The sequence below is a fragment of the Pogonomyrmex barbatus genome, unplaced genomic scaffold (assembly GCF_055798465.1).
Source record: "Pogonomyrmex barbatus isolate J1 unplaced genomic scaffold, ASM5579846v1 scaffold19, whole genome shotgun sequence".
Classification (NCBI taxonomy): domain Eukaryota; kingdom Metazoa; phylum Arthropoda; class Insecta; order Hymenoptera; family Formicidae; genus Pogonomyrmex; species Pogonomyrmex barbatus.
The window spans coordinates 1,201,700-1,227,304 of NW_028297115.1; the positions used below are offsets into that span (position 1 = coordinate 1,201,700).

The following is a 25,605-nucleotide window of genomic DNA, read 5'->3' on the forward strand; positions in this document are numbered from 1 at the left end:
TTTTAAATAATTTTTCAAAAAATGCTCAATTTGTGAATATTATTGTATCATTTAAATTCAATCACTTTCCGCGCATATTATTACATTATTGTATTTTGTCGAGTGTAGTTCTTATTCAATACGTGTATATATTTATTATCCCAGTTTAATTCTTAAAATTCCTAAAACATGAATATATCCAAAATATTAAATTGACTTTTAGAGCTATATATTGAATCGTGATTTTTGAGATTGCCTTTTAATACAATTTAACCGCCAAGAATATATTATATATATATATAAAATCTAAATGACCTCGTTTACGAGTTAAAATTTATGAGTTAAATTATAAAGGAGTTAAATATCCACTGAGAATTAAATTTCAAAATAAAAGTTACATCATTTTATAGGGAATTACGTTACAGGATACATTTGCATGCTTCCCTTCCGTGTTATTTCACAATTTCACAGATTTGCGAAATCTCTCCTTCCATCTCATACCAGACGTACATAAATTGCGCAATACATCTGTCGCGTATGCATTTTATCGCAGTGTCTTTCCACATATGCTCAACTTTCAATTCAAACTTCCATCGGGCTATCTATTTCTAAGATATGTCGCGCGAATTTCGCCAATGCTGCACCGCACGGTTAACGCGACGTTGATTGAAGTCAGTTTAGCATTCTGCGCGTATTTGTAATATTTCTAGAAAAAAAAAAAAAAAATGGAGAAAGGATTATTCGCGCATTCCGAACGGAAAGGGAGGGCGGGGAGGGGACGGAGGGGGTGAAGCGCCCCGACGATAGGCGGCGGGCTTAGGATCAAAAGGAAAACAAATTCCGAACGGATTTGCGATCGACGGGCGCTAATTCGGTGCGAGATTCGCCGGATACAATTTTTAACGATATTTCCTTCGGACACGGGGGATTCTCTCTCTCTCTCTCTCTCAAATTCCGTGGAACGTGACCGATTTGATTGCAAAGAGCGCAAATCCACTTAAGGCCCGCCATTTGTCTACAGCGCACGGCAGACTTTTCCCGCCACCTCTCTCTCTCGCATGGATATATATATATATATATATATATATATATATATATCCATATATTGTCAATTCAATCCTGTCAGTTAGCACCGAAGTGCGGCCCAACAGCGCTTGCCTCTGTGCCGCGCGCGGTTATAAATCAGCACGAGATGCAAGTGCCATTTCGAATTCCGGCGCGCGTACAGTCCTTTGTCGCGGCGCATAATTCATACTCAGTTACACATTACGCCGCGCATTACACCATACATTGCACCTAATGTCAAACAATATTCCGAGCGATAATATTTCAAGCATCGTCGCCGCTCCGCTCCTGTACTTGTAATACACTTGGGGTCACCAACGGGGTGACCTCTCTCCCCCCCCTCCCCATTACACGGGAAATGCATAATATTGCGCATTGTATTAGATTATTACGTGGGAAATATTGTTTTCGTCATCATCAATACGCCACGTACGAATTTTGCGGAGAAACGAAAAATCTAAATGACGAAGAAAAAAAAAAAAAAGCGGAGGACAGCAGCTTTTTTTGAAGCGGAACGCTATTCCGATGATCTCACTTCCGTCAAACAGAGGAACAAAAATTAAAAAGATCAGAACTTTTTTTTTTTCCCTGAACTTCTTTACATTTCGTCGAGATGAGAATACGAAAGTGATTTTTCGTTCTAGAACATAAGAGACATTATGAAATCTTTTCCAATGACATGTATATATATATATTTTTTTTAATTAAATTTATTAATAAAGCGACAAAAAATATTATTCAACAACAATAATCATGTGAATGAAAAATCGATATCTTTCTTCTTTTCTTTTCTTCTTTGTTCATTCCTTTCTACTTTTTCGTCTCTAGGGAATCTCGAAAATCCTCTCACGATTCGAATTCTATAAGAGGCTATCGCTTCCGCCATTGCATCGTTATCAATTCAATCGTTAAGTAGCTCCATGTGCGTTAAGATTTGATAGCCACGGAAAGCCAAGCGAGTCGATCGTGCTCGGTATTCCTTACAAATTCCATCTTGAATTCCAACTTAATTTCTGCAACGCTTTCGCGTTATTTCCGATTAAATTGTTCGGACTATCGTCAAATCATTCGATCTTTCCGTATGATCAAATAATAATACCTATATACAAGTGAAACTTGAATTCTCGGAAATACCTTCCTAAAAATCCATATATATATATATAAATCATTCGAGGTTCAAATTATTTATCAAATTAGCTTCGAATTATTAACGAGGTAATTGAAACATTTAATATTTTAGTTGTAAGTGCGCTTTGCAAGAGCGCCTCTCGTAAAAACGAGCCTTTAGGAGCGTGGCGAGATGCGTTATTTAATCGCGCGACGATCCAACATTTTGTTATCGGCAAATTTGAAAAGACCGAAAGTAATTTAATTTAATTGTCTGCTGAAACAATCATCCTCAATCGCAAATCGATACTGGGCGGCGATTCCGTGTGCGCGATAAATTCCTCGGCGTCAAATTGATTGTCGATCAAAACCGGGCTGCGCGCGCGGTATGTAGGTTCGGGCGTGTTAACGCATTCCCCTCCCCCGCCCCCCTCCCGCAATTTAGCGCAATTTAGTACTTCGCAGGGCACTTATTCGAGTGCCGCGGACTCGCCGGTCCGGCGCTACCCCGCAGGATGAATGATCAAAGCGAGCTGGATAACGTTTATTCGTTCCGCCGGTACACACACATGCCCGCCATTGTTATTCCCGCGCCGGGACCCCGGGCGGATGTTCGGTGCCGATTGCGCTTTTCGAAAATTCTCTCCGACGAGTGACCGAACTGGATCGAACTAGACCGGATCGTCGATATTTTCGTTGGCAAGATGTACCAGCCAGCACTAGGGAATCTATAAAAGAATAGAATCGGAGTGAACTGAAATCCTATTCCGATTTGGGGGATACGAATTGGAATTACGTATTATAGAAATATTCAAGAGGGGGGGAGGGAGGGGGAGCTTTATTGACAACGAGACATCATAATCGAGTATAACACCTATTTTTTTTTTTTAAACACTGAGAGAATCATAGCCAATTCCTCGGCAACAAGCAGGCTATTGGTTGGTAAAATTTTCTATATGAAATAAATTCCAATAATTACATTACGTGCCGCTATTTTTAACAGATTTACAACGGAGCCAGTTCTACAATAATTTGATAATCAATCCAACTTTTTTTTTTTAAATTTAAAAAGAAACAATCTTTTTAAAGAATATTACTGTCTGTATTTCTTTTTAAATGCTAAACACAATTCCAGTTTTTATGCTCCATCATAATCGAAAATGAAATTTAATTTAAAATTGAGATAAAAGTTTTAATGCTTTATTAATATTTATCAATGTGACTATGACGCATTGATTTATTCCATAAAAAATTAAATATATTTAATTAAATTATTTTTGTCAAATGGAATTTAACGTAAAAGTTTACTTAATAAAATTTCCATAATCAGATAGTGGATTGACTTATTATGGGAAAATTATGATTTAAATCATTAAAGATACCATAAGTAATTTACATTTTTCAATTGATTATTCAAATTTAATTTAATAACAGTCAAATTAGTTTAATTATAAGATTAATAGAGATTTCATACAATGACATCAATATAATACGGACTTTTCAAATTTTTTTTCAAGTATTTGTATAGAAACCTATAAATTATTAGGTACATAAATCCGCTATTAAAATTGTCGAGTGTTAACGGATTCATCGTTTAGAAAAATTATAAACAATTTTTTTCTTTAAGTTTCTTTCTTTTGTTAAATTGTATTATTGAAATCTACTGAATTATACGGAAAAAACAATTTTGCTCAAAATTTCATTAAATATAAATTTAAAGATAATTTTATCAAAATAATAACGCTTAAAATGATAATATTGCAAATATTTTAATATTCTAGGAAATAATTTGAACTCCGATAATAACTATTTTATTAGACCAAATAATAATATAGGATATTTAAATGATGATATTGCAAATATCTTTAATATTCTAGCAATTTAAATATCTGATAATAATTTTGATTGTGGTCAACAAAATTATTTTCAGATCTGTCCAAATTATTAGATACTTCCGCAAAAGTATTCTTTCCGTGTGTGTGTGTGTGTGTGTGTGTGTGTGTGTGTGTGTGTGTGTGTGTGTGTAAATTTTTTCTTTTATTCGAAAATATATCTTCAATTACCGTTCGCTTCCGCGATTTATCTTTGTCTATATTAAAATATAAACAATAAAAACTGCAGAACAATCGCACGATTGAGGAAGTTTATTCCAGCGGGACTAATAATAGTCCGTAATATATATATATATATATATATATATATATATATATATCACGTAAACATGTGATACATCCGTTTCAACGCCTCATTTCGGTACAATACACAGCGTATCTCTGTCATTAAAATGAATGCTTTATGATCACAAATTGTATGTTTTTCGACATCGATCCACCATGTTTTTCGCGGAAGTTGATTCGCGTTAATGATGCCCGTGCTGCATACGTAACCGTAGGTACTGAAAACGAAATTAAAAAGTTTGAAGCGCACGCACGCACACACACACACGCACACACACACACACGCGCGCGCGCGCGCGCGCGCGCGCGCATATATATCGGAGTTACGCGAATTCAGGAAGGAGGGGGAAAAGGGAGAGGGAGCAACCCCAGAGACGTATAGATCTAGAAAGGCGGAGAAACGCGGTAAACCGCAAAACGGTGCGTGACAGGGGATTGCGATGAATGATCTAATCGACGCCCACGAATCGCCCCCTAACTGAAAGGAGAGAGAGACAAGGTTAAAAACAACCCTCACCTCGTGTAACGACATAAGTTAGGTGAGTCAGGTGTGCCCTGTCGGAGGGGTGGTTGAAACGAACACGATGATGCAGTCTTGAAACTTACAACAGAATGCGATAAAAATAATTCCTAAAAAGTATTTCCATAATTAACAACATTCGATAAGAGTGAAGTAAGTTGAAGCATTAAATAACTAAATAATTAAATGGCTAAAGCATGTACATTAACACTTTTTGAAACCTGCTAAAGAAGTGTTTTAAACGCAATTTAATTAGGTTTCACGTCACCAACTGTGACATCCGATAATTTTTGATATCCGAGTTTTTTCACCGTGAGCCATCTCGGTTAAATTCGAGCGACGCAATTACCACACGATAGAGTCAATTCAATTCCAATTAATAAATGGCGTTGCACATTTCGCATTAAAGCAACGGTCCACAAACTTTATTTATCATCACTCGCAATGAGCAAAAAACAGCAATGAGAAATAATGAGGACTGGCCAGTTGCGTTTCAATCACATTCCTCATTTAAATTTGCGATATCATTAGACAGCTCTACATGTCCATTTGCTAACAGACACATGCGCGAAAAGTGACTGATGTTAATAAACGACACACCAATATTTTTTACAAATTAAGCTTTTTCTGAAGAAAATTCTTTCAAACGAGGGATTTAAAGTTTTTTAATAGATTCAATCAAGATAATGGCTCCAATTTTCGATTCTAATTGAAAATGGAAGGAATCAAGATCAACATTGTTATAATAAGGAACGTTTTTTTATATTAATTTAATAAGGAACGTTAATTAAGTAGAGTATCGCTTGTAAAGCGTTTCTTCTGGAGAAATAACGCTTAATTAAATATAATAACTCGTATCAATTTTAGTTATATATTCGTTGTGTGTTTTACTAATAGTCTTAAATATTTTGAATATCAGTCCTGAATAGTATACATATGCACGGGGTACCCAGAAACCCCACTGTACTTTAATATCAACCGAGGAAGCGTTGAACACACGGGTAATGGCATTAATTATGCAGGCAATTAACATTCGAGCCGCCCCTCGCAGGTATCATTTTACGGGGTCGCTCCCCCTCTTCGCCATCAATCCAAATGTATCATCTAGTAAACGATCTCGTGGCACGATACGTCCAAAGTGCACAATTGAGAACCGCCTTTATACGCACTTATGCGTAATAATATTTGCCACGTGTATCGCCGATCATTACCAGCGATATCTAACGGGAACATCAGCTCTTCGTAATAATAAGGGAGCGATCCAATCTTTGCTCCTCTCGAGATTGTGGTTCAAATCGATAACGGGGAGAATATGGTTCACGCTGAAAAATCTATTTACATATATTATATCTATATTATTTATTTATATATATATATATATATATATACGATGCAGCACTCGATTTCACCGAATTTCTTGATCTTCCCAATTTTTTATTTCATTTTTAAATGAATTTCTTATATATATATATATATATATATCGTACTCTCTCATATATATTTAATTTTTTACACATTATATTTTTTTTATCATAAACTAAAAAAGTTATATTATTGAGGATACTTATTGCAATTTTTACAATAAAGTTTATTTATTAATTGGTTACAATACAGTTGTGCGCGCGTGTGCGCGTAACAGATGTAAAGTTACATTGAAATTTTCTACCCGCGTAAGTAGAGAAAGAATGTAAAAAAGTTTAACTAAAGTTTAATGGAAATCGCACGTATATGTAAAAAAGCCGGAACTGCAAAACCGCGCGGCTAATCCCCCCCGTTTGGACTCTGTCAGCTTTTGCAACAGTGAAATATGCAACGATGCGTTTGTTACGTTGTGCGGCGTGAAAGTATATTTTTTCGCTTACAGCGACTTGCATTTTTTAACCGCGGCATTTTCGCGATATATATATATATATATATACATTTTAACGGATGGCATAACAACTCGTGCTCGTAAGTGCTGGTCTAGTCCGATATACATTCCACGATTTTGCAGTAAATTAAACAGATACACCGGGTATAACTTGGCATTTGCCATAATTTCTCTCTCTCTCTCTCTCTCCCCCTCTCCTTCTCTTTTTTAATATTTCATACAATTCTAATTTATTTAAGAATTTACATTAGTTAAGAATGCAATCGTTTCACCAAGATTTCACGATTTCGTTCCATGATTATTGTTGTTGCAAATATATTTTTTATTGAATTTTTTATGTTTATCTCACTCTTTTCTTATATCACATCTGTGTGCTGTGTGACTATTCTCGTTTTATATATACATATATATATATGTGTGTGTGTGTGTGTGTGTGTGTGTGTGTGTGTGTGTGTGTGTGTGTATTATATTTTCAATATCTTTATTCTTTCAGGAAACTTTTATCTTTCTTGTTCGCTGCGTGGCTCAGAACTTTTTAATGCAACAAAATTACTAAGACCGTTATTTAATGCTCAAGCGAAGAAATGTCTATTCGCCGTAAAACTACCGTCCTTTCTTATTCTCTGAAGAGGCGCGGTATCACGATGCTTTTACGGCGTCCAACTTTGCGATTGAAGGGTGTAACGCCGTAATAAGCCGTATGGCAATTTCAAGTATGCTGGCGACGAGCAAGAAGGGGAGGGGGCGGGAGGGAGGGAGAACGGAGAACGGAGGGCCCATTTGAACGGCCGCCAGTTGGAGAACACATTTCGTCTTTACGTACAGTTCTCGACAACCATTGTAATTTGTAAATGTATCATTATTCTTCAACAATAGGAAAGAATTTTAATTATGGTCAAGTTCGTAATTTTTATCAACACACTTGAATTTATTGATATTCGTTGAAATATTCAATTTCAAGAATTGTATGTCTGAATACTGTAACCGTATTAAATAATAGTTTTTTAAATAAATAGTTAATATCATATAGTATGTTTATGAAGATACATTTTATTTAATACATTTTATTTCTTCTAACCATCAAGTGTTATCTTCATCTCTTTTTTTTTTTATTTCCTAAATTTTTTATTTGTCTGTCATAAAATGTAATATTACCATAACGCGGGCATGGAGTTTTCGCAACCGTGACATTCTATATATTTCGCGGTTAAACTTAACTACGAGACGGCAAGAGGCAAGACATTTAATAAGTCGAAACGGGGCAAAAGCTGATAAACGCACTGATGGGTTTCGAAAGGAGCTTGCCGAGCGGGATCTGCGAAAAAGAAAATTACGCGAGATACCTGCGAGAGAGTAATTATGAGCTTCCCCTAATTATTCCAAACGGCATTCGCCCGCGGTTTCGTAGGAAATCCCGCAAGACTCGTAATTACGAAGCGAAACGCGCAAGACAACGAGCAAGAATCCACAATATTTTACGGCAGACATTAAAAATATTTAGATTCGACTGTTTATAATTATCGCAGAGAATCTGCAATTGCAAGAGCAGACAGCGATTCCAAAAGCATCCGACGAGAGCATTTTCAGCGATCGAAATCATTTCAATGATCGTCATTGTTGTAAAGTCGTCCGTAAACGTCAGCGTCAGGATGCTCGTAGCACGTTTCGCGTTACCGCAAACGACGGGAGGGGGAGAGAGGGGGGGCGGGCGGGCGGGAAAGAGAAGAGGGCGACTAATTCGACCACCACAGGTGAATATTCATGAGAGGTGATCTTCGTCGGGCTTAGAACTCCCGGTTCGCGTGGCCGTATCGCCATCGAAGAGATCCTTGCAACGGAGAAATGGTTGGTTAGAGAATGCGGAGAGAGAAGGGGATGGGGGAGGAAAACGCGCGGTGAGGAGAAATATTTCCGTAATGACGTCGACTCCATTGTCGCACCCGCTTGTGTGAAAGCTACCCGTGCGTGTGTACAAACTAGAGACAAGCAACCGCGCGCTATTCTCAACGGCAACGGGTATCTAGACAGGCAGACAGACACACAGAGGGTACATCAATTTTTCAAAGTTTTAGAAAATACAAAATCTACACAAGCGAAACAATCCCCCAATCGTTATTTTTCTCCCGAAAAACATTTCTATTTTACCGCATGTGTAATAAATAGGTATTTTTGTTCTATAAAATAAAACGTTGGGCGAAAAGACTGCTTTTGTTTTTTTTTTATTTTTTATTTTTTTATTTTTTTTCATTTTTTTCATTTTTCGACCCTTGCTCCTGCATTTTAATTTTAGTGAGGTATTGCCGATACCAGAGATAATATCGATATATAATAACGTAAATATATATTGATAATATCAGAGAACGCCAAGACCATTAATCTACGAAACAAGATCCGCGTGTAAAAAGCGAATGCAGCACGTGTTGCCGGAAGCGAAGAAGGTGCTTCGACAGCTATGAAATTCATCGATTCAATAGCTATGAAAACCTGGGGTGCATCATCGATCAGTCAAATGAGGGAAGAAAAATGGAACGGCGGAAGATCGATGATCTGGCCGGGGCTTAGCTTCGGAGGTTTCTAGAAATTTCTCCCAGTCTCCTTATCCCTTTTTATGGTTGTTTGGAATTTTTCTATCTCCCCCTCCCCCTCTTTTCCCCCATTTTGTCCGTCGGATATGAAAATGCTTTTTATATCAGCAATTTTCAGATAATAAACGATTATATTCGATATTTTCCGTTCTTCTTGCACCTTCTTGCACGTGCTCTGACGATGCGCACTTTGCATCGTTATATCTAAACTCTCGCGGTATTCGCCACCGTGACAACGTGAAGGCTCGCGACTAGCCCGCTAGTCGTTAACTCGAGAGCTCCTGCTCCTCATTATGGTCGATAACTTTAATCACCGCTTGCGCAACCACTCTTGCCGTCCCTATTTCGTGCCAGTCAACAACGATGGCATCAGCGAGCGTGTGTCACTCCACGGTCATCCACGTTTATCGTTGCGCAAGGCAAACGTATCTCTACGCGTGCATGTGTGTGTGTGTGTGTGTGTGTGTGTGTGAGGGGAGGGTGTGTGTGTGTTAATAACGTTGCGAGAGTTACATTTCTAACTTTAGAAAGATAGTGCAGATTACGTTAATTTGTGTGTTCAGTAATGACATACGTAGGATGAACAATTTTTATATCGTTATTATTAATATAATTATAATATGATACAAAAAAAAAAAATTAGTCTTAAATCAAGACAAATATTCTCTATAAGTAAGAATATTGTAATCTTCTCAAAATCGTGTTTGATTGAATTTATGTTAATGCAAATATCACTTTTTGCTCAAGATTAAAAATCTTCTATATAAATTATGATATTTTTGCTTATATGAATGAAAATATATATATATATATATATTTTGATTTAAGATTAATTCTCTTCCTGTGAATATAATCAAATTAAATCGCATGCGTAACTGCGTTACGTAATTTCTAAAAAGTAGTACGACGCTTAAAACTTTAAAAAGGTAGTTAAACTTTACGAGCTATAATTGTTCGATATACCTAATTGATAATTTCCTATTTACCCATATCTTCTTGTAAATTTATAGCATTGAGAGGATTAGACGGCCGCGCTCGATTTATGTGTCTCGTTCGATTTATTCCACGGAATAACTATCGTGGCGTTACGTTACGTACTCTTTACGAGTCTCGCAATAATGCCCTCAACGTTAAATAATCCTGGGTACTTTGTTTCTAGCCGATCGGAGGGATTTTACCTGGAATACCATAGATATCGGTATCGTTTCCGCGCCATTTCTCGCGTCGGTCGCGAGATTGACCCAGCCAGTGTCTGTTTCCATCTTATGAAACAATAACCGGTTCAGAATCGGAAGGATCGGAAACCAACATCAGCGTTATTCTCGAGACGAATTCTCCACACTCTCCCTCCCCCCCCCCCTTCCGCCACCTTTGCCCAACGGGGGGATGGCGCCATCCTTCATCGCGTTATCGTATGCTAGCACGTAGCCCGATATCGCGCGGCCACGATGATCCTCGTCGTGCCTTACCGTCAATTTCTCGGCAATATTTTACACCGCGGAATCACGTAGACGGCAAACGTATCGATTCACGTGTCGTGCACGCAATAACTGCAACCCTCCGCCACGGTATAATTTCGTCCGGAATAAAGCACCCACTTTTGGAAAGCACGGTCTTTCTTCCGGACGACCGAATGACCGTCCGTGTGTGTGTGTGTGTGTGTGTGTGTGTGTGTGTGTGTGTGAACAGAGTGTTATTTTCCTCTCGACAAGATTTATCGCTATTTTATACTCCTCGAAGAAGGTACTCGGCGTGTACTGTCAGCTTAACGAGTGTCACACAAATTTTGAAATTTGTATCTACAGAAATGAAAATAATCGTGTTATATATCATATTGATGAAAACGCGAGTTCTATCTGAATATTATGTCCGAATATTCGAGACATCTGAAATTTGTATCTATGAAAATGAGAATAAATGTATTATATGTTAATAAAATAAATTCTATCCGATTACATCTGAATACTCGAGAAACTTCCTTGCATTTCAAAATTATTTAATGTACTCGTGTAAATGTAGATTAATTTGAAATTTTAATTTGAAAACTGATGTGAAATTAAATATATCTGTTATATGAATCTTGCAATATAATATGTATCTTTATTCCTAAATAATTTTATATCAATAACGTATGTAGATAAATATACACATTATTATTATTAAATTATTTAAATTACTATTAAATTACAATTTCTATATCCAAAGCGAGAAACATCCCGCTAGTTTTTTATTATTATAATTTTCTAAAGAAAAATAAAATTTATATATATAAAAATCAGAAATGAAACGTTTTACTGAATTACAAGTTCTTTTCGAAATTTCGCCCGACTTTTTGGAAAATAAAAAAATCTCGAGGGGATCTCGCGAAGTACACCTATATTCGTGAAAACCCTCAATTTCCTGCATCCAACGATCGTGTCTTTTCCGGACGGATATCTGCGAGTTACCGGGATGTTTTTTCGCGGATATTTGCACGAGCAACGTACCTAGCCATTTTGAGGTCGACGACATCCGAAATTGACCGACGAGAAATTTCGTCCATCTTCTTCACGTAGATTTTAAAATCCGACTGAGAAATCGTTCAGTCTCAAGTATTAATTCACGCTGACAAAAAGAATTTCTTGATCACCCGGTGCATAATCCCAGAAGTATGAGAATTTTGTGTGTGTGTGTGTGTGTGTGTGTGTGTGTGTACATATATACGTGAGTTTTGAGATCTATTTCCAATACCTGATCTCACACGTGTGTATCACGAGATGCTCTCGCGGGGAATCCAAGTTTCGCATTCGATTCCTCCCCGAGCGTGTCTTGAACTCAATTTCAGATTTGGAACATGGCGAGTTAATGTGTGTTAAGAAAATTGCATGTGTTATTCAAAATTTTCACGAATTTTAACGGGACAGTTGAAGAAATAAATCGATTAAGTATTATTTTTGAAATTGCATACACCTAATTAAGTGTGCAACACTTACACACAATAATATTTTATCTTAATATAAAAATGTCACATGTATTTTGAAAAGTAACAAATGAACTATCTCATCTCTTTTTACTATAACAGTGTAATCACAATTAACTTTCTTTCTGTTATTTAAAATTGAAAAAGATTTCTCTTTTTCTCATTATGCGCTATATTTTTTATCATTTCTCGCATATAATTTTTGTTTAAAAAATTATTTAATATTATAAAGTACAATTACAACTAAATTAAAAGTAATAAATATATAATAAAAAAATATAAAGATACAACTTAAAATTATCTAATTATCTAAAACAATCGATTGATGATATATAATCAACAGTATAAAGTATATATATATATATAATTGTAACAACTTCAAATTTATGAAATATATTTTAAATGTTATCATATTAAAAATGTTCTCATCAATGAATGCACCTTTCATGAAATGCTACAATACTCGATAAAGGCTCCAGAAGTAAGTCATGGGAAGTTCGCTACGTTAATTTTTAAAGAGCATCCAGCTGTAAGCCGCCGATAATGTCAGGTAATAACGATCAATTGAAAATATTTTCATTAAATATGGAAAAGAGAATCATACATTTATATATAAGTTCTTCTGTTCCGGGTGCGTTTAATTAAGCAGAAATTATATCAATGCTATATTATAACAATGATATCCGCGCCATGAATTTAATATCTCGTAATTATGTGCCTCACGCGTTATACGCTCATAAAAGCCTTCATAAATGTCGCTGGTCTGCGACAAAATCCGTGACACGACTCAATTCACCATTAATGCCCATCTGAAGCTCAAATCGTAACGGACACCGTCGTATTTCGCGTTCAACACGCGTCCCTTCGAAGTCGTTCGTTTATGACCGACTCGCTTTTACGATCCTCCGCCAAGTAAGCGCGGCTGATGCTCAGTCGCAAAATACATGTACCCCCCCCCCCCCCCCTATCGTGCCATTATATTTTCGACACGAATTTTAAGCATTCGTTGAGTATTTCGGCGTACGTGATATTCAAATCAAAATGTTAAAAATTGTATCTTATCTTAAAATTCACATAAAATCTCCCTCTGTTACATTCATAAACATTATATTTGTCAAATCTAATAAAAAAAAAAAAAAAAAAAAAAAATTTGAAATTTAGCTCGGCATATACATCGTATTGCTTAATAATTTATATACACATTTAATTATAAAATTATTTTTTTCCGTTATTGTGTATTTCACGACCAATTAATAAATTCCAAAGAGATCTGCACGAGTTTTTCGATCGACGTCTGTCATCCCTGGCATAATAAAACAACAAAATTCCTTGACGTCGATGTAGCAGATCTCGTCTTACAAATGTTACGTCGATTTTGTTACAGGAAACGAACGTATGTTGTATGACTGTTCAATTGCAGGCGCGTAACGCGAATCGATATTAAGTTCAGCATCGGCTGTCGATTGTATTCGAGAGGAGGGATGAGAGGAATCCTTAAAAATCCCGTCGTACGGTGTTTGCCGTGCCCGACCATCCGTCCGTCCGTCCGTCCGTTCCATCCATCCATCTATCCATCCATCCATCCATCCATCCACGAGGGGGGCGCGACGTTCTTTTTCACGTCGGCACACGGGCGGGCCCCGCCGAGTAGTATCGATTTTGTCGACGGAGTAAAAAAGGCGATTCGTTTCTCTTTCTCGCGACGAGGACGAGTTTGCATGCCAACCTCGTAAACTCGCGCGTCCATGATTCTTCCGCGACAGTGGAGCGACTGTGACATCGAGAATCGGGGCTCTCTTTGTCCCCCTCTCCGCCGCCCCTGACTGGGGACATGGGGAAGTAAGCGCAGCGGAAAATGGCAACTAAGCTGCGAAAGCTTGGAGAGGGAATCGGAATGCCTCTCAGAAAATTAAGCCCTTAATTTTCTGTGATTTACTCGCGAAACTAAGAGATCTAGAGAATATTTAGGGAAATCTTTAAAATAAAATAAATTAATTTAAATGAGATACGCCGCTATTTATCGCCCTGTGAAAATTAGCTTTAAAAATTTCATGTGAATCCACGTAAGGAGAATTCACAAACTTGTCCAACTGATATTTTTTTTATCGTTATGCAATTTATCTGCATACATTTATATACGCACACGTACGTGTTACATTTTATTGGAGATCGTTCAAGCTTAAAAAGGTACAAAAACTCCTGTTCATATCAATTATTTAATTTTTCTAGATATCTTTTAGTTATTAATTTTTCCAAAGTAATTCTTTCTAAAACATAGCCACAGTGTATTTTCCTCCACATTTTCAACTCATTTTTTTCTGGGAAACATTATCCCTTGCCGATCGGATTATATTTCGCTCTATACGTCGTTAGTCTATGTAAGCGGATACGCGATATGACTTTTACGAAAGACGAAGATGATGAGCATCGATGCCACAGGAGACACAATACGCGGGAATTATGCGAATTGACATTAAGGAGAAACAACGTCGATCTTTATTCTGGAAGAAAGCGGTTTGCGGAAGCGGAGAACCTCCCGGAGTGCATGCAACGTCATCGACTATTATAGTTGCGCGCAATATTCCAAGCAAGGGCGGCACGATAACGCGATGGTTTATCAGGAATTCTTTCCCTCGCGAATAAATCGTAGTGCATAGGTTTTTCTCAGAAAAAAAAAAAAAAAAAAAAAAAATTGCCTCAATATTTCATAGCTGGAGAGAGAATTTTATTCAAACGGTTAAATGTAAATATATATAAAATTTATATTATTTTTATTATTATTTATATAATTTAAACAATAGTGTTCTAGTTAGTCTATTTTTTCCTCAATTCGAGAGATAAAAATTTGAGAAAGGATTGTATGGTTTATGGAAGCGATTCTGCAAGATAATAATCCAAAAAAAAAAAAAAAAAAATCATTCCATTTCCGACGATATTTCTATATTTTGTTTACACAGTTTTGTTGAAACAGATTTATTTAAGAGTATCCCACTCTTTTGAATGTCTTATCCATCACCATGTCTTATCATCGACGTGATATCCAGTGACGTCGACGTAAATCGCACATGCTTTCTATAAATTTACGCCGACGCGAGCTACTTTCTTAGAGAATAAAAATCGACGTTGTTTTTCCTTAATGTCAATTCCGATCAATTGGCGATGGTAAATCTCTTTGTCGTCCTCACTTCTCGCAGATGTCACATCGTGTATCCTGCTAAACGGCCTCCTTTCGATCCCGTATGCCAGCCGTCGGAGAAAATCGAATCTCGTCCGAAACTAATTTCGTGCCTTTGTAGAGGACGTTGCACCATTACTGTCGGAGCGAGAGGAAGGGGGAAAAGGGAGGGTACGGGAGGAGGGATGGATGGATTCCTAGATTTCCGATAGTATTGAAATCCGTCGAAGTGAAAAGCAAATTATATGGACTCTCTTTCTTCTCTCTCTCTGCCTCTTTCTCCCTCGCTCCCCCCCCCTCTCTCTCTCCTTCGCGAGATAAGGACAGAGAAGATAGAAACGGTAGCGGGGTCCTTTGATGTTTTCACTGTCGAAACAAAGTGGCCCGCATGCTCTCGAGGACAAGATCCCCGTGTAAGATACGCAACCCCGCAGTAGGTGACTCCTGTGCTCCTCTTTCTTGCATCGAAATGCCCCGGGAGAAATTATTATACCAGTCGACTATAAACTGTGGGGAAAACTGTGAGCACCATGGGGAAGGGGGGGGTAGCAGGGGTCATAAGGTAATTGGAGCACGATTTTAGAAGAAATGATTTCAAGTTGAAATAAATTGGATTTTTGCAAAGCACGTCACTCTTTTACGTATGCATCATGCTATCGAAATGGTGGAAAACTTAATCGGGAACTTTTGCTTGCAAAATCTATCGGATCATTTTCAAGAAGCAGAAAAAAATGTGGGCTGATTTGTGTAGCTGATTTGTATTTATTTATTAACAAGAGAATTGTTTATATCGTGAAAAATTTCTCTTTAACATGTGCGCATGTTGTCACAAAGTGAGGACCAATATGGAGAAACAGATACATCACGGAGGCGGTCCTGCTACAAAATGGCGTCCGGGCATGTCCGTGGGCATAGCAGATTGCCTCTCGTGTAATTTTCATAAAAATTAGCCAGACGCCAACAAGCTCTCGGCCATCTTTGACAGAAGGGGCCATTTTGGAGGGTTGAAACCGCCGTCGACGGTTTCACGCTCCGATCGGCCTAACGAGGTTTCGTTAGGCACCCCTTCACCCTGGCATTCGCCCACCGCCATCGGCTTAATTGTATAAATATTAGATTACGCGTAGGGTGCGCGTAGGGTCGGTAGCATAACTCCAAAATCGGACTCGAATTTTGCGCTTCGCTGGACGGATTTATACGGAATACAAATTCGTGGGGTGCACCGAAAGTTAAATATTTTCTCTCTGAGCTATAGATACTCCGAAAACCAAATATATCGAAACAATGTAAAAGACCAGAAAATAAACTGAAAATACATTAGTGCTTGAAAAATCTGGAATAAATATTTTAAATCTTTCTCCCTGCATCGTTTAAGAAGAGTAATATAACTTATCTTCTAAAGCTTCAACATTGACGGCTTATTAAGCTTCTCTTTAGACATATTAAGCTTCCATGAATTTAAACGGACAAGAAAGATTTTAATTTGCGAAACACGTTTTATTCGAGAGAAATCCCAATGTAGACATAATTAAACATTTATTAAAATTTTGTATTGCCGAATAAAGCCGAATGCCGACAAATATTTCTACGAAAAAAATAAATATATTAAATGAACATTGTAGCATAACTGAAAGGGAGACTTGCATAAAGAGTAATTAAAAAGATAGAATAAAATATTTTATACAAAACTTAATTTAAAAAAAATTACTTAAAAAGAAAAAAGTAATATTATTATATTTCTTAAATTTGAATAAATTTTTTATAAACTTTGTCATACATCGACGGATTTATCTCGTCAACAATTAAATAACTAAACAATTAAATATCTAAAAAATACAACACTTTCTATTTACAAAATGAAATTGTTTAAGATATTTTATACACTTTCACACAAATTAGATAATTCTAAAATATTTTTTTAGAATATAGAATAACTTTATTATTTTAATTTCGCCATTGATAGTCACACCGAAGCGAATTCAACGATAACACGCCAAAAATAATATAAACATATTGTCAATGTTCCATTCTTTAAAAGCTATCCTTTTAAAACCCAAGAAAAAACTTGGGTAGGAAAAAAATTTCATTTTCTACTACACTTTCATTCGACTGGCCGACTGAGTAATTACTTCTTTTTTACAGACGTCCCATAATATTTAATATTTTAAATTAATTATTTAAATTTCAACAGAGTCTAATCCCTAAAGTGTAAAAAATGAAAAGAATTAATAATAAAAAGGATTGCGTAGAAAAACGGGAATGGGTCGATCCCTTTGACCTGTTTATATACACCCCTTTACATTGCCGAAAAGAATTGAGCAGCGCGCTGTAGGGGCGCGTTTCTAATATATCGGAAACGCGACGCTTATTTATCACATTTAATGTGCGCGGGGATACGAGTTGTATGAGCGGAGTGTTCGCGGAGTTCGCCGACTAACGAAACAGGTGGGTGTCGCCGTGGCGGCCTGTGGCGGCTCCATTCAAAACCGCCTCTCACCCTCGTCCTCCTCACCCACGGCTTGTAAAAGAGACGCCAAACATAACCGGGCGCGTGTTACGCCACCAACGACGTACGTGTGTGATTTATCCGCTCGAACAGGTGTCAACGATACGTCGGTTCTCATGTGTGAGCGACAGGTAGATGGCCCGTGACACGAGACGTCTCTCCTTCGCGCTGACTTTCCGTACGGATTTGTTTCCGCGACACCGAAACTTTTTCGAGGCCGGAAGAAGCCGGATGTGGGATCTCGTTGCCGCGACGGCTTTTCATATTCAAAATTGTCTCTCTGATGAACAGAGAGAGAGAGAGAGAGAGAGATCCAGACGGATCTCTCCAATCATAAGAATTATAAAGAGATCTCGAGCGTTTTATTGTCACAACAAGCGTAATCGCAAAAATTTTACAAATTAAAAAAAAATTCTACTTTACTTGATCTAACCTCGTTAGAATCCCCGTGTGGGATGATACTGTGTGTGGTGAAAATAACTCGGAGAAACAACTGACATTTCGACACACAACGATCCAGTAATACCCGCTTACGTCACCGTCTGCATCCTATTTTCTCGGCATCGGCTGAGACGCGTTCGCGCGTCACGTGTCTTATTAATGGATTCCACGCCGTATACGCGAGCGTCTGCTCATCTCGCATAATCGACCGCGATCCTCGACTCTCTGCTGAGACTTCACGCGGGGGAAGGTTAAAAAAATAGCGACGACCCCGGGAATGCATTCTCGCGACGCATCCCTCGAGCCGACAGAATTCGCATACGAAATGCGCACGCCGCGGCATTTTCTTCTCCGCTCTTGAGAAAAGTTTGCTTTGTTAGCGAGGCGAGCTTTTCCTTGCCAGGCTGGACGCAAAGTTGGAGGAGATTCAGTTCCCGACCCACCGAGCTGAAATTCTTGACGTTCCTCCATACAAAATTACCGTTTCGACCGGCGGAAAAGAGGAAAGGAAAAGGAGGAAAAAGAGAAAATTCGTGGACGCTGTTAGCCTTGAATGTGATCGTTTCTCTCTTTTTTTTACATTTTGGTCGTTTTGCAATTTGGTTAGGCAGCTTGGCTTCCGCCAGAGGCTTTGCAAAAACCGAAGGACTTCTCGTTTTATTTATTTCGAAAGGTTTCGCGATTTAATTTCAAAGTAAATAAAATTCTTTTATTACAACGTCACTATTCAATTTTCAAATAGTGAAATAAAGAAATTCTATCAATTGTTTTGATGTATAAATCTTTTGATCACACACACACACACACACACACACACACACACACACACACACACACACACACACACACACACACACAAATAAACCGAAAATAAGATTCCCAATTTTCCAGTTAGAAAATAATTGGAATTTCGCGAGGGCAGAAATTTCGCGAAAGAGAAATTGCAGTTAAATGACTCTCTTTTCACGAACGCTATAAATTTCTTAATGACTTTTTTACAAATTATGCAAACATTTTCATGTGTATTTGCAGAGTATGCCGATGAATTGCAAAATTTATACGCGGCCACCAACCACCGGTCAGAAATGTAGCGCGTTTGCTTTCATAATCGAATTCGCGCGACACAACGGCAACGACCGCGATGCTGCAATTTGCATCCCCGGCGCAATCACCGGAACAACCGTATATGAACAATCCGATTCTGCCGATCAATCGGGACGAACTCCTCGACGAAATAATTGATAGCTACAACAATGGGACGAAGATATCGATCGATAATAATCCATTGTCGATCGATCGGATCGCGCGCGCCGGAAGAAGTATATATAACTACCGGCGCCGTTATTAATTGCGGTTACTATCGCGAAATTGCCCTTTTAAATCATGCTCGGTATGCATCGGCAAATATTTCACCAAGGGAGAAGAAGGGAAGGGGTGAGATGGCTTTTCGCAAATGCGTCGATCGATTCCGTCGAATATTTATGCGACGCCGATAATTAATCCTGTGGCGAAATAACACGGATAGTTTCTTGGAGTATGAGCGAAATTCATCTTTCAGAAGGCACTTTTTTCATAATAAATTATATCGGATAGTTCTGTACGTGTAAGACAACACGTTTTCATATTAAAGATTTTTAAATAATGTTTCCGAGGGGAGTTTAAATAAATAAAAAAATTGTGTATGCGTGTTTCGTCACGTACTTATTACTGCGGAGAAGTCATCGTTTATCTCAATTTTCCAGTCTTCAGCATCATATATCTACGTAAGCCCTCAAATTAAAGTTATATTAAAGTAAACTTTACTTAAAATTTACTAAAAGATTTGTTGTTGCTGTTTTCTGAAGTTTGTGAGTTCGCAAAAAAAGAAAAGAAAAAAAAAAACAACAACTCTTTTTTACATCGCTTGTAACTCGAAAATTATTACTCGACATGTCAAAATAGAAAGCATGTTTTCTCAGTTTTATATTCTAAAGGAATTTACATTTGATACATCCATTTTTCTCGCGTTAACACATGGACAATTGTATATAGAATTTACAATACGAATTACCTTCGCTACAACTCGTATCTTCGTAATTTAAAAAATTCGTAAATTAAAAAATTTCCTTTGAATTGGTTTCTCTTCTGTGCATAAATTTATTGTTATTAAAAAAAAAAAAAAAACTTATCTCGCAAAACGAGAAACACACTTTCATGCTGACGTTATACGTTATGTGTTTAATGTATATGAGCATATGAGCATATATATATATATATATATATATGAGCGTTTCGTAAAAATACGTTCGAAACGTTCGAAACACGGCACTGCTCGTGCAACGAAAGGGCGCAATGGCTGACGAATACGCATACGAAATTATTATTTGCATTATTATTGTTATTATTATTTGCATACGTAAATATATTTTGTCGGCGTTGATAACAGGGCTCGCGCCGCCGCGCCGAGCGCGATGGCCCGTTCTTGCGAATCAACGGCGAACGGCGGACGGGATTTTGCTTGTTGTTCCAGCTTACAATCTGGAGTGCGTCCAAACGACCGGGCCGAATCCCGACCGGGCCGACCGGGTATCTATTGTCCCGGCAACCTCCGGGGCCGCCATCTCGCCGAGCGATAGCATCTGGCTGTCCCCCTTATAGCGACACCTCGAACAACGCGCCCGATTATTTGCCGCCCGCCCGGGCGTTTATCCCCGGGAAATCGATTCGTCGCGCATAGATCTTACCTTACCCCCTTTACCCCCCCGCCCCCCTCCTCCCCCTTGTGTAAACTGTACAAGCACCACACAGCGGCGAGGCGCGGCTTGCTGCCGCCACTCTGATTTCGAAGCAATGGACACCGGAGCTGGTTAGAAGATCTCATGGGGTGAGATCATGAAGACGAATTCCCCCTCCCCTCCCCTCTCACCCCTCGCAAAAAGCGAACACCGATCTTTTTTTTTTCTTTCTTCTTTCGATTACGTAGATTTTATTTCCGGAAATTTGTACGACGAGTACACGAATGTGGTTTCGGCGGAAGCTGACGTCAGCTGATCGTCGTGATACTATGCAAATGGACCGCGAATTAAATGGCAGTCAATTAGCTGCAAAGTGCGAGTGACGTTGAACGATCGGCAAGGTCTTTATTTCTCGTCTCTATTGTAACTAACTGTCATGATCATTAGCGGCTAGCGGCGGCCGCACGCGAGTGCACTGAAATTTAATGGCCGACTATCATTTTTCCGCTATTATCTACCGGCGAACTATTAATATTCCGGCCGAGCACTTTCCTCATGTAACGAGAGCGTAAAACAGCTCGCGGTATATGGCCGGCTGAAATAATTACGCCACGTTTAAATCTATTAATTATCAGGGGGTAATTATCATAAGGCAATTATTTTATATTTTATATTTCGCTTCAAATAAATTGAATCTCCGCGAGCATGCGGAGAATCAAATAATAACTATGACTATGATAATAACGTACGGAGTAATAAGAAGCTCTAAGAATGTAAAATGACATTTAATTTTACAAGAATGGCGTTTGAACGTTCCAAATAAATTTCATTTAAGTAAAGTGAAGACCGTCTAAAGCGACCTGCTAAAGATGTAATCCAGTTTCATTTATTAAGCCGTTCTGCGAAACTTTTAGTCCCGTCAGTCGAAGGGGAAAAATAGATCAAAATAACTCACGAAACGCAAAGGGACATGGTGTTTCAAACATTCGGTGTTACGATTCACACTGCTCGTTTTAGTTTACTAATCAGGCGGTGTGTTACAACACCTCGTATATATCGCGTTAGGGATAAGGGAACAATGTGCATTGCGAGAATATTACACGTTGCCACCCAGGGCAACTCCAGGAATGGAACTCACTCGGCGATGCACCTTGTCTTCCATATTCATTAAACTATTTAAAGCGGCCATTATGGCATTACAACGGCGCCAGCCGTTGCAACACCCTCCAACACAACGTCGGCGAAGCTGTTACACGTTCAAAAACTTGACCAACAATTTATTAGTGTTTCGCATTATTCTCGGCAACTACAATCGCGAGATACCCTATTCTTTACCCTCTCCCCCCCCCCCCCCGTTCCTCCCTGCCGTCCGCCATTTTTCTTTTTACGCGGCTCTCCCAGCCGTTCGCATTTGCGTGACCGTGTGACATCCTTCATTCACATTCTTGCTCTTCTACGCATGGTCGTGTAATCACGCAAATGTAAAGTAATGAGAGAGCAACGCGAGGGAAGAAATAGTGCTTCTGCTTCTCAGCAACTGTCGTCATCAAATATCTTAACATCTCTCGGATATAATTTTTAAAGGTTTATCTAGAAAGGACGGAATTTAAGTTACCGCAGACTATCTAAGAAATCTTCAAAAACACTTAAATATTTTTCACAAACCAACAACGCACAGAGGATATTTTAAAGAAAGAAACCTTAAAAAACTTTAACAAGGTAAATTATTAAAAAAACTGTTTAAAACAATGGAGAGAATTCGTTTGTATTATCAACAAAAATGTATTTTTCATATCAAGACATATTTTTATATGTAGTATGTTTTTACAAAATTAAAGCTTATACATTAATACGTGTTTACCATGTGGAATTCGTATCAAGAATGAGAAAAACTTGTTTAACTTGGCTCTTTTTGGAAATTATAAATTAACACATTTCACTATTATTTACGAAGAAAGGGGCGTTTTTTTTTTTTTCTGAAAATATAATTTTGAGCAGAATTACGTTTCTTTTAATTTAGACAATTTGTTTACATAGATAAATTTAAAATAAAGTCGTTCGTACGATTGAAAATTAAAGATTCGAGTTTTCCGCCTGTCAACAACACTCGCGATTCGCTTCGGGCGTTAATGACGACTCTTAAATCGACTACCCTTGGCTGATACCCACTTCATCCCCATGTCCGCGACACACACGCAACGCGACAAAGCGGCGCAATTGCAATATACACCGGGAATGCACGAGACCTTTCATTTCCGCCGAAACCACCGTGCGCGGTGACACCTTTTGCTCGGCGCTTTTGCCGAATTACTTGCGGCTGATTAAATCCCCTGTGGATAATGCAACATCAAAGAATATCGAAGGATCTCTGCCGATGGTGGCTGATGGAAGGTTAAATAAAATATCGCGGTCTTGTCACAGGTGGATAAGTTGCAAAATTGTTCGGAGAGAGAGAGAGAGAGAGAGAGAGAGAGAGAGAGAGATATTCCGTTGTACATCCGTTTCTTAGGAAATCAAAATATTATTCAAAATATTTCTCCAGTATTATTTTTCCGATTTCCGATTATTAATTAAATATTTTACATGCAAACTTCGTTTAACTTAATTCGAAAGCTTAATTCCATACTGTACTTGATCGCGCGCCGTACTCCATCCGTAGTGAAATATTATAGCGTGGGATATGAATCAGGGGTTAATTGATTGCCTCGTGCTTGAAAAAAGATCATGTCAGCTGCCTGTAATGCATGCCGATGAGATTATTTTACTTAGGCAAGGAGCTATTTATACGTCCGAGTAGTTGTTGCCCGACTTATCTATATGCCAAGGGTTGTGTTAGTTGGACAAACAGCTCCTTCCAATCTCTCGCCTTAAGTCATGGTTATGTAAACAACCAAGACTCTCCGCATGCGGGCACACCGTTAAAGTACCGTAAAATATGTATCGCTCGCTCGCGATACGTAGGCGAGTAAAATTCTTCGTAAATTTTGCTTATTATTTAGATTTAACAAACCCATTTCTCAGATTAATTCTTACATCACTTACCCTAAAGGTTAATATTTATTATCGTTAAACATCGCACAATGAGAAATCAATTTATTAGCCAAGTAATTTCATACGTGAAACATAAAAAAAAAAAAATTTTTTTTTTAAAGCAAGCCTTTTAAATGCAAAATTATTTAACGGTTTTACATTTGATCGGACGATTGCAAAATAATTGTGTCATTAAAATATCTTTATACTCTAAATACAGTCTAAAACAGACAGCTAAACTCGATTGGCTTTAATTATGGGTCTTTGTTCGAGTTTAATTAGCTTCGGCAAGAAGGAATTTCCAGTAGAAGTCTACATATTTGGCACGATGAGCGAAAATCACGTGGAGAAGTAGCTACGAGCTTGATTTAATTTAATTCCGAGCGTCACTTTCAATCTGCATGTGTTCGCTTCCTTGTTTCCCAAAAATTGGTAGTTTTAAAAAAAACTAGAATTCACCAAGAGGTAAATTCGTCGGAAAACACACGCGCACCAGTTTTGTTCAAATATTCTGTGAACATTCTATACGACCGTAACAATCCGACTATAACAATATAATAACGAAAGTAGTTTTTTCAATAAATGTTTTTATAAAAGTAATATAAATACGGATTGGAAGTATTCCATTATAAAAATGAAATATTACTCACATAGCATATAAAAGCTATGTATCATGCAAAAAAGTAATTTTATACATTATTAGTATAAGATATTTTAGCTTTTCCTGCAATTTATTTTTTACAATTTAAATTAATCCACTCTACAAAAAAAACAAAATATTTGTAAGTGTAAAAGGTAAAAAAAAATTTACTAATAAAATAAAGTTATTAGAAATTTAATAGTGAGCATGAATTACAATTTTTGCATTTGTATATATTATATATTGTATATATTAAAAATGACACAAAATTTATAACTTCTTTTTTTATAGAACACATTAAAAAAAATAAAAAAGTTCCCTCGCTGATCTAATTTTTTTCTTTTTTTTTTATCTTTTTAAATTTTTGTTTCTCAATGCACGATTGTTGACTCGTTCTGTATACAGAATTCCCTTTTATTTCATGCTCAGACTGCAAGACAAACGTTCTTGTACTCACCGTTAAGCTTCACTTTCCTTTACGTAGTTCAATATCCTGGAAGTTTCGTTCTCTTCGCCGCCCCGATCAGTTAACTGCGTCCAATCTGTATCGGAAACGAAGGACGAGGATGGAAAAAAAAAAAAAAAAAAAAAAAAAAAAAAAACAGGACTTCGCCCCCTGTTCCGTAATTAATTCGGCCATTAATCCGCCGGTAGGTTAAACGAAGAGGTAAGCTAAGCGGCACGCTTATTAATCACGATGGCATATCGACATTTATTTTCCCGGGGGGGGAGGGGGGGGATTTTCGATTATCTTACTCGGCTCCTTTCACGCATCAAGAATATGTTGTCTCATTTAAAGATGGATATCTATCTGATTTCGAAGAGCGATAGGAGGTT

General features: G+C 37.7%; 1 protein-coding gene across 9 annotated transcripts in view; it reads right to left on the minus strand.

Moving 5' to 3' along the window:
• Nucleotides 1–25,605, minus strand: part of Con (leucine rich repeat protein connectin) — a 154,529-nt gene that overhangs the window by 39,869 nt on the left and 89,055 nt on the right. For 3 of the 9 annotated variants that reach the window (XM_089075529.1, XM_089075532.1, XM_089075527.1), the window contains one exon: nt 25,226–25,310. The exons of the other annotated variants lie outside the window; for them this stretch is intronic. The gene's annotated coding sequence lies outside the window, so the exon portion shown is untranslated. The remainder of the gene's footprint in view (nt 1–25,225; nt 25,311–25,605) is intronic. 9 annotated transcript variants of the gene reach the window in all.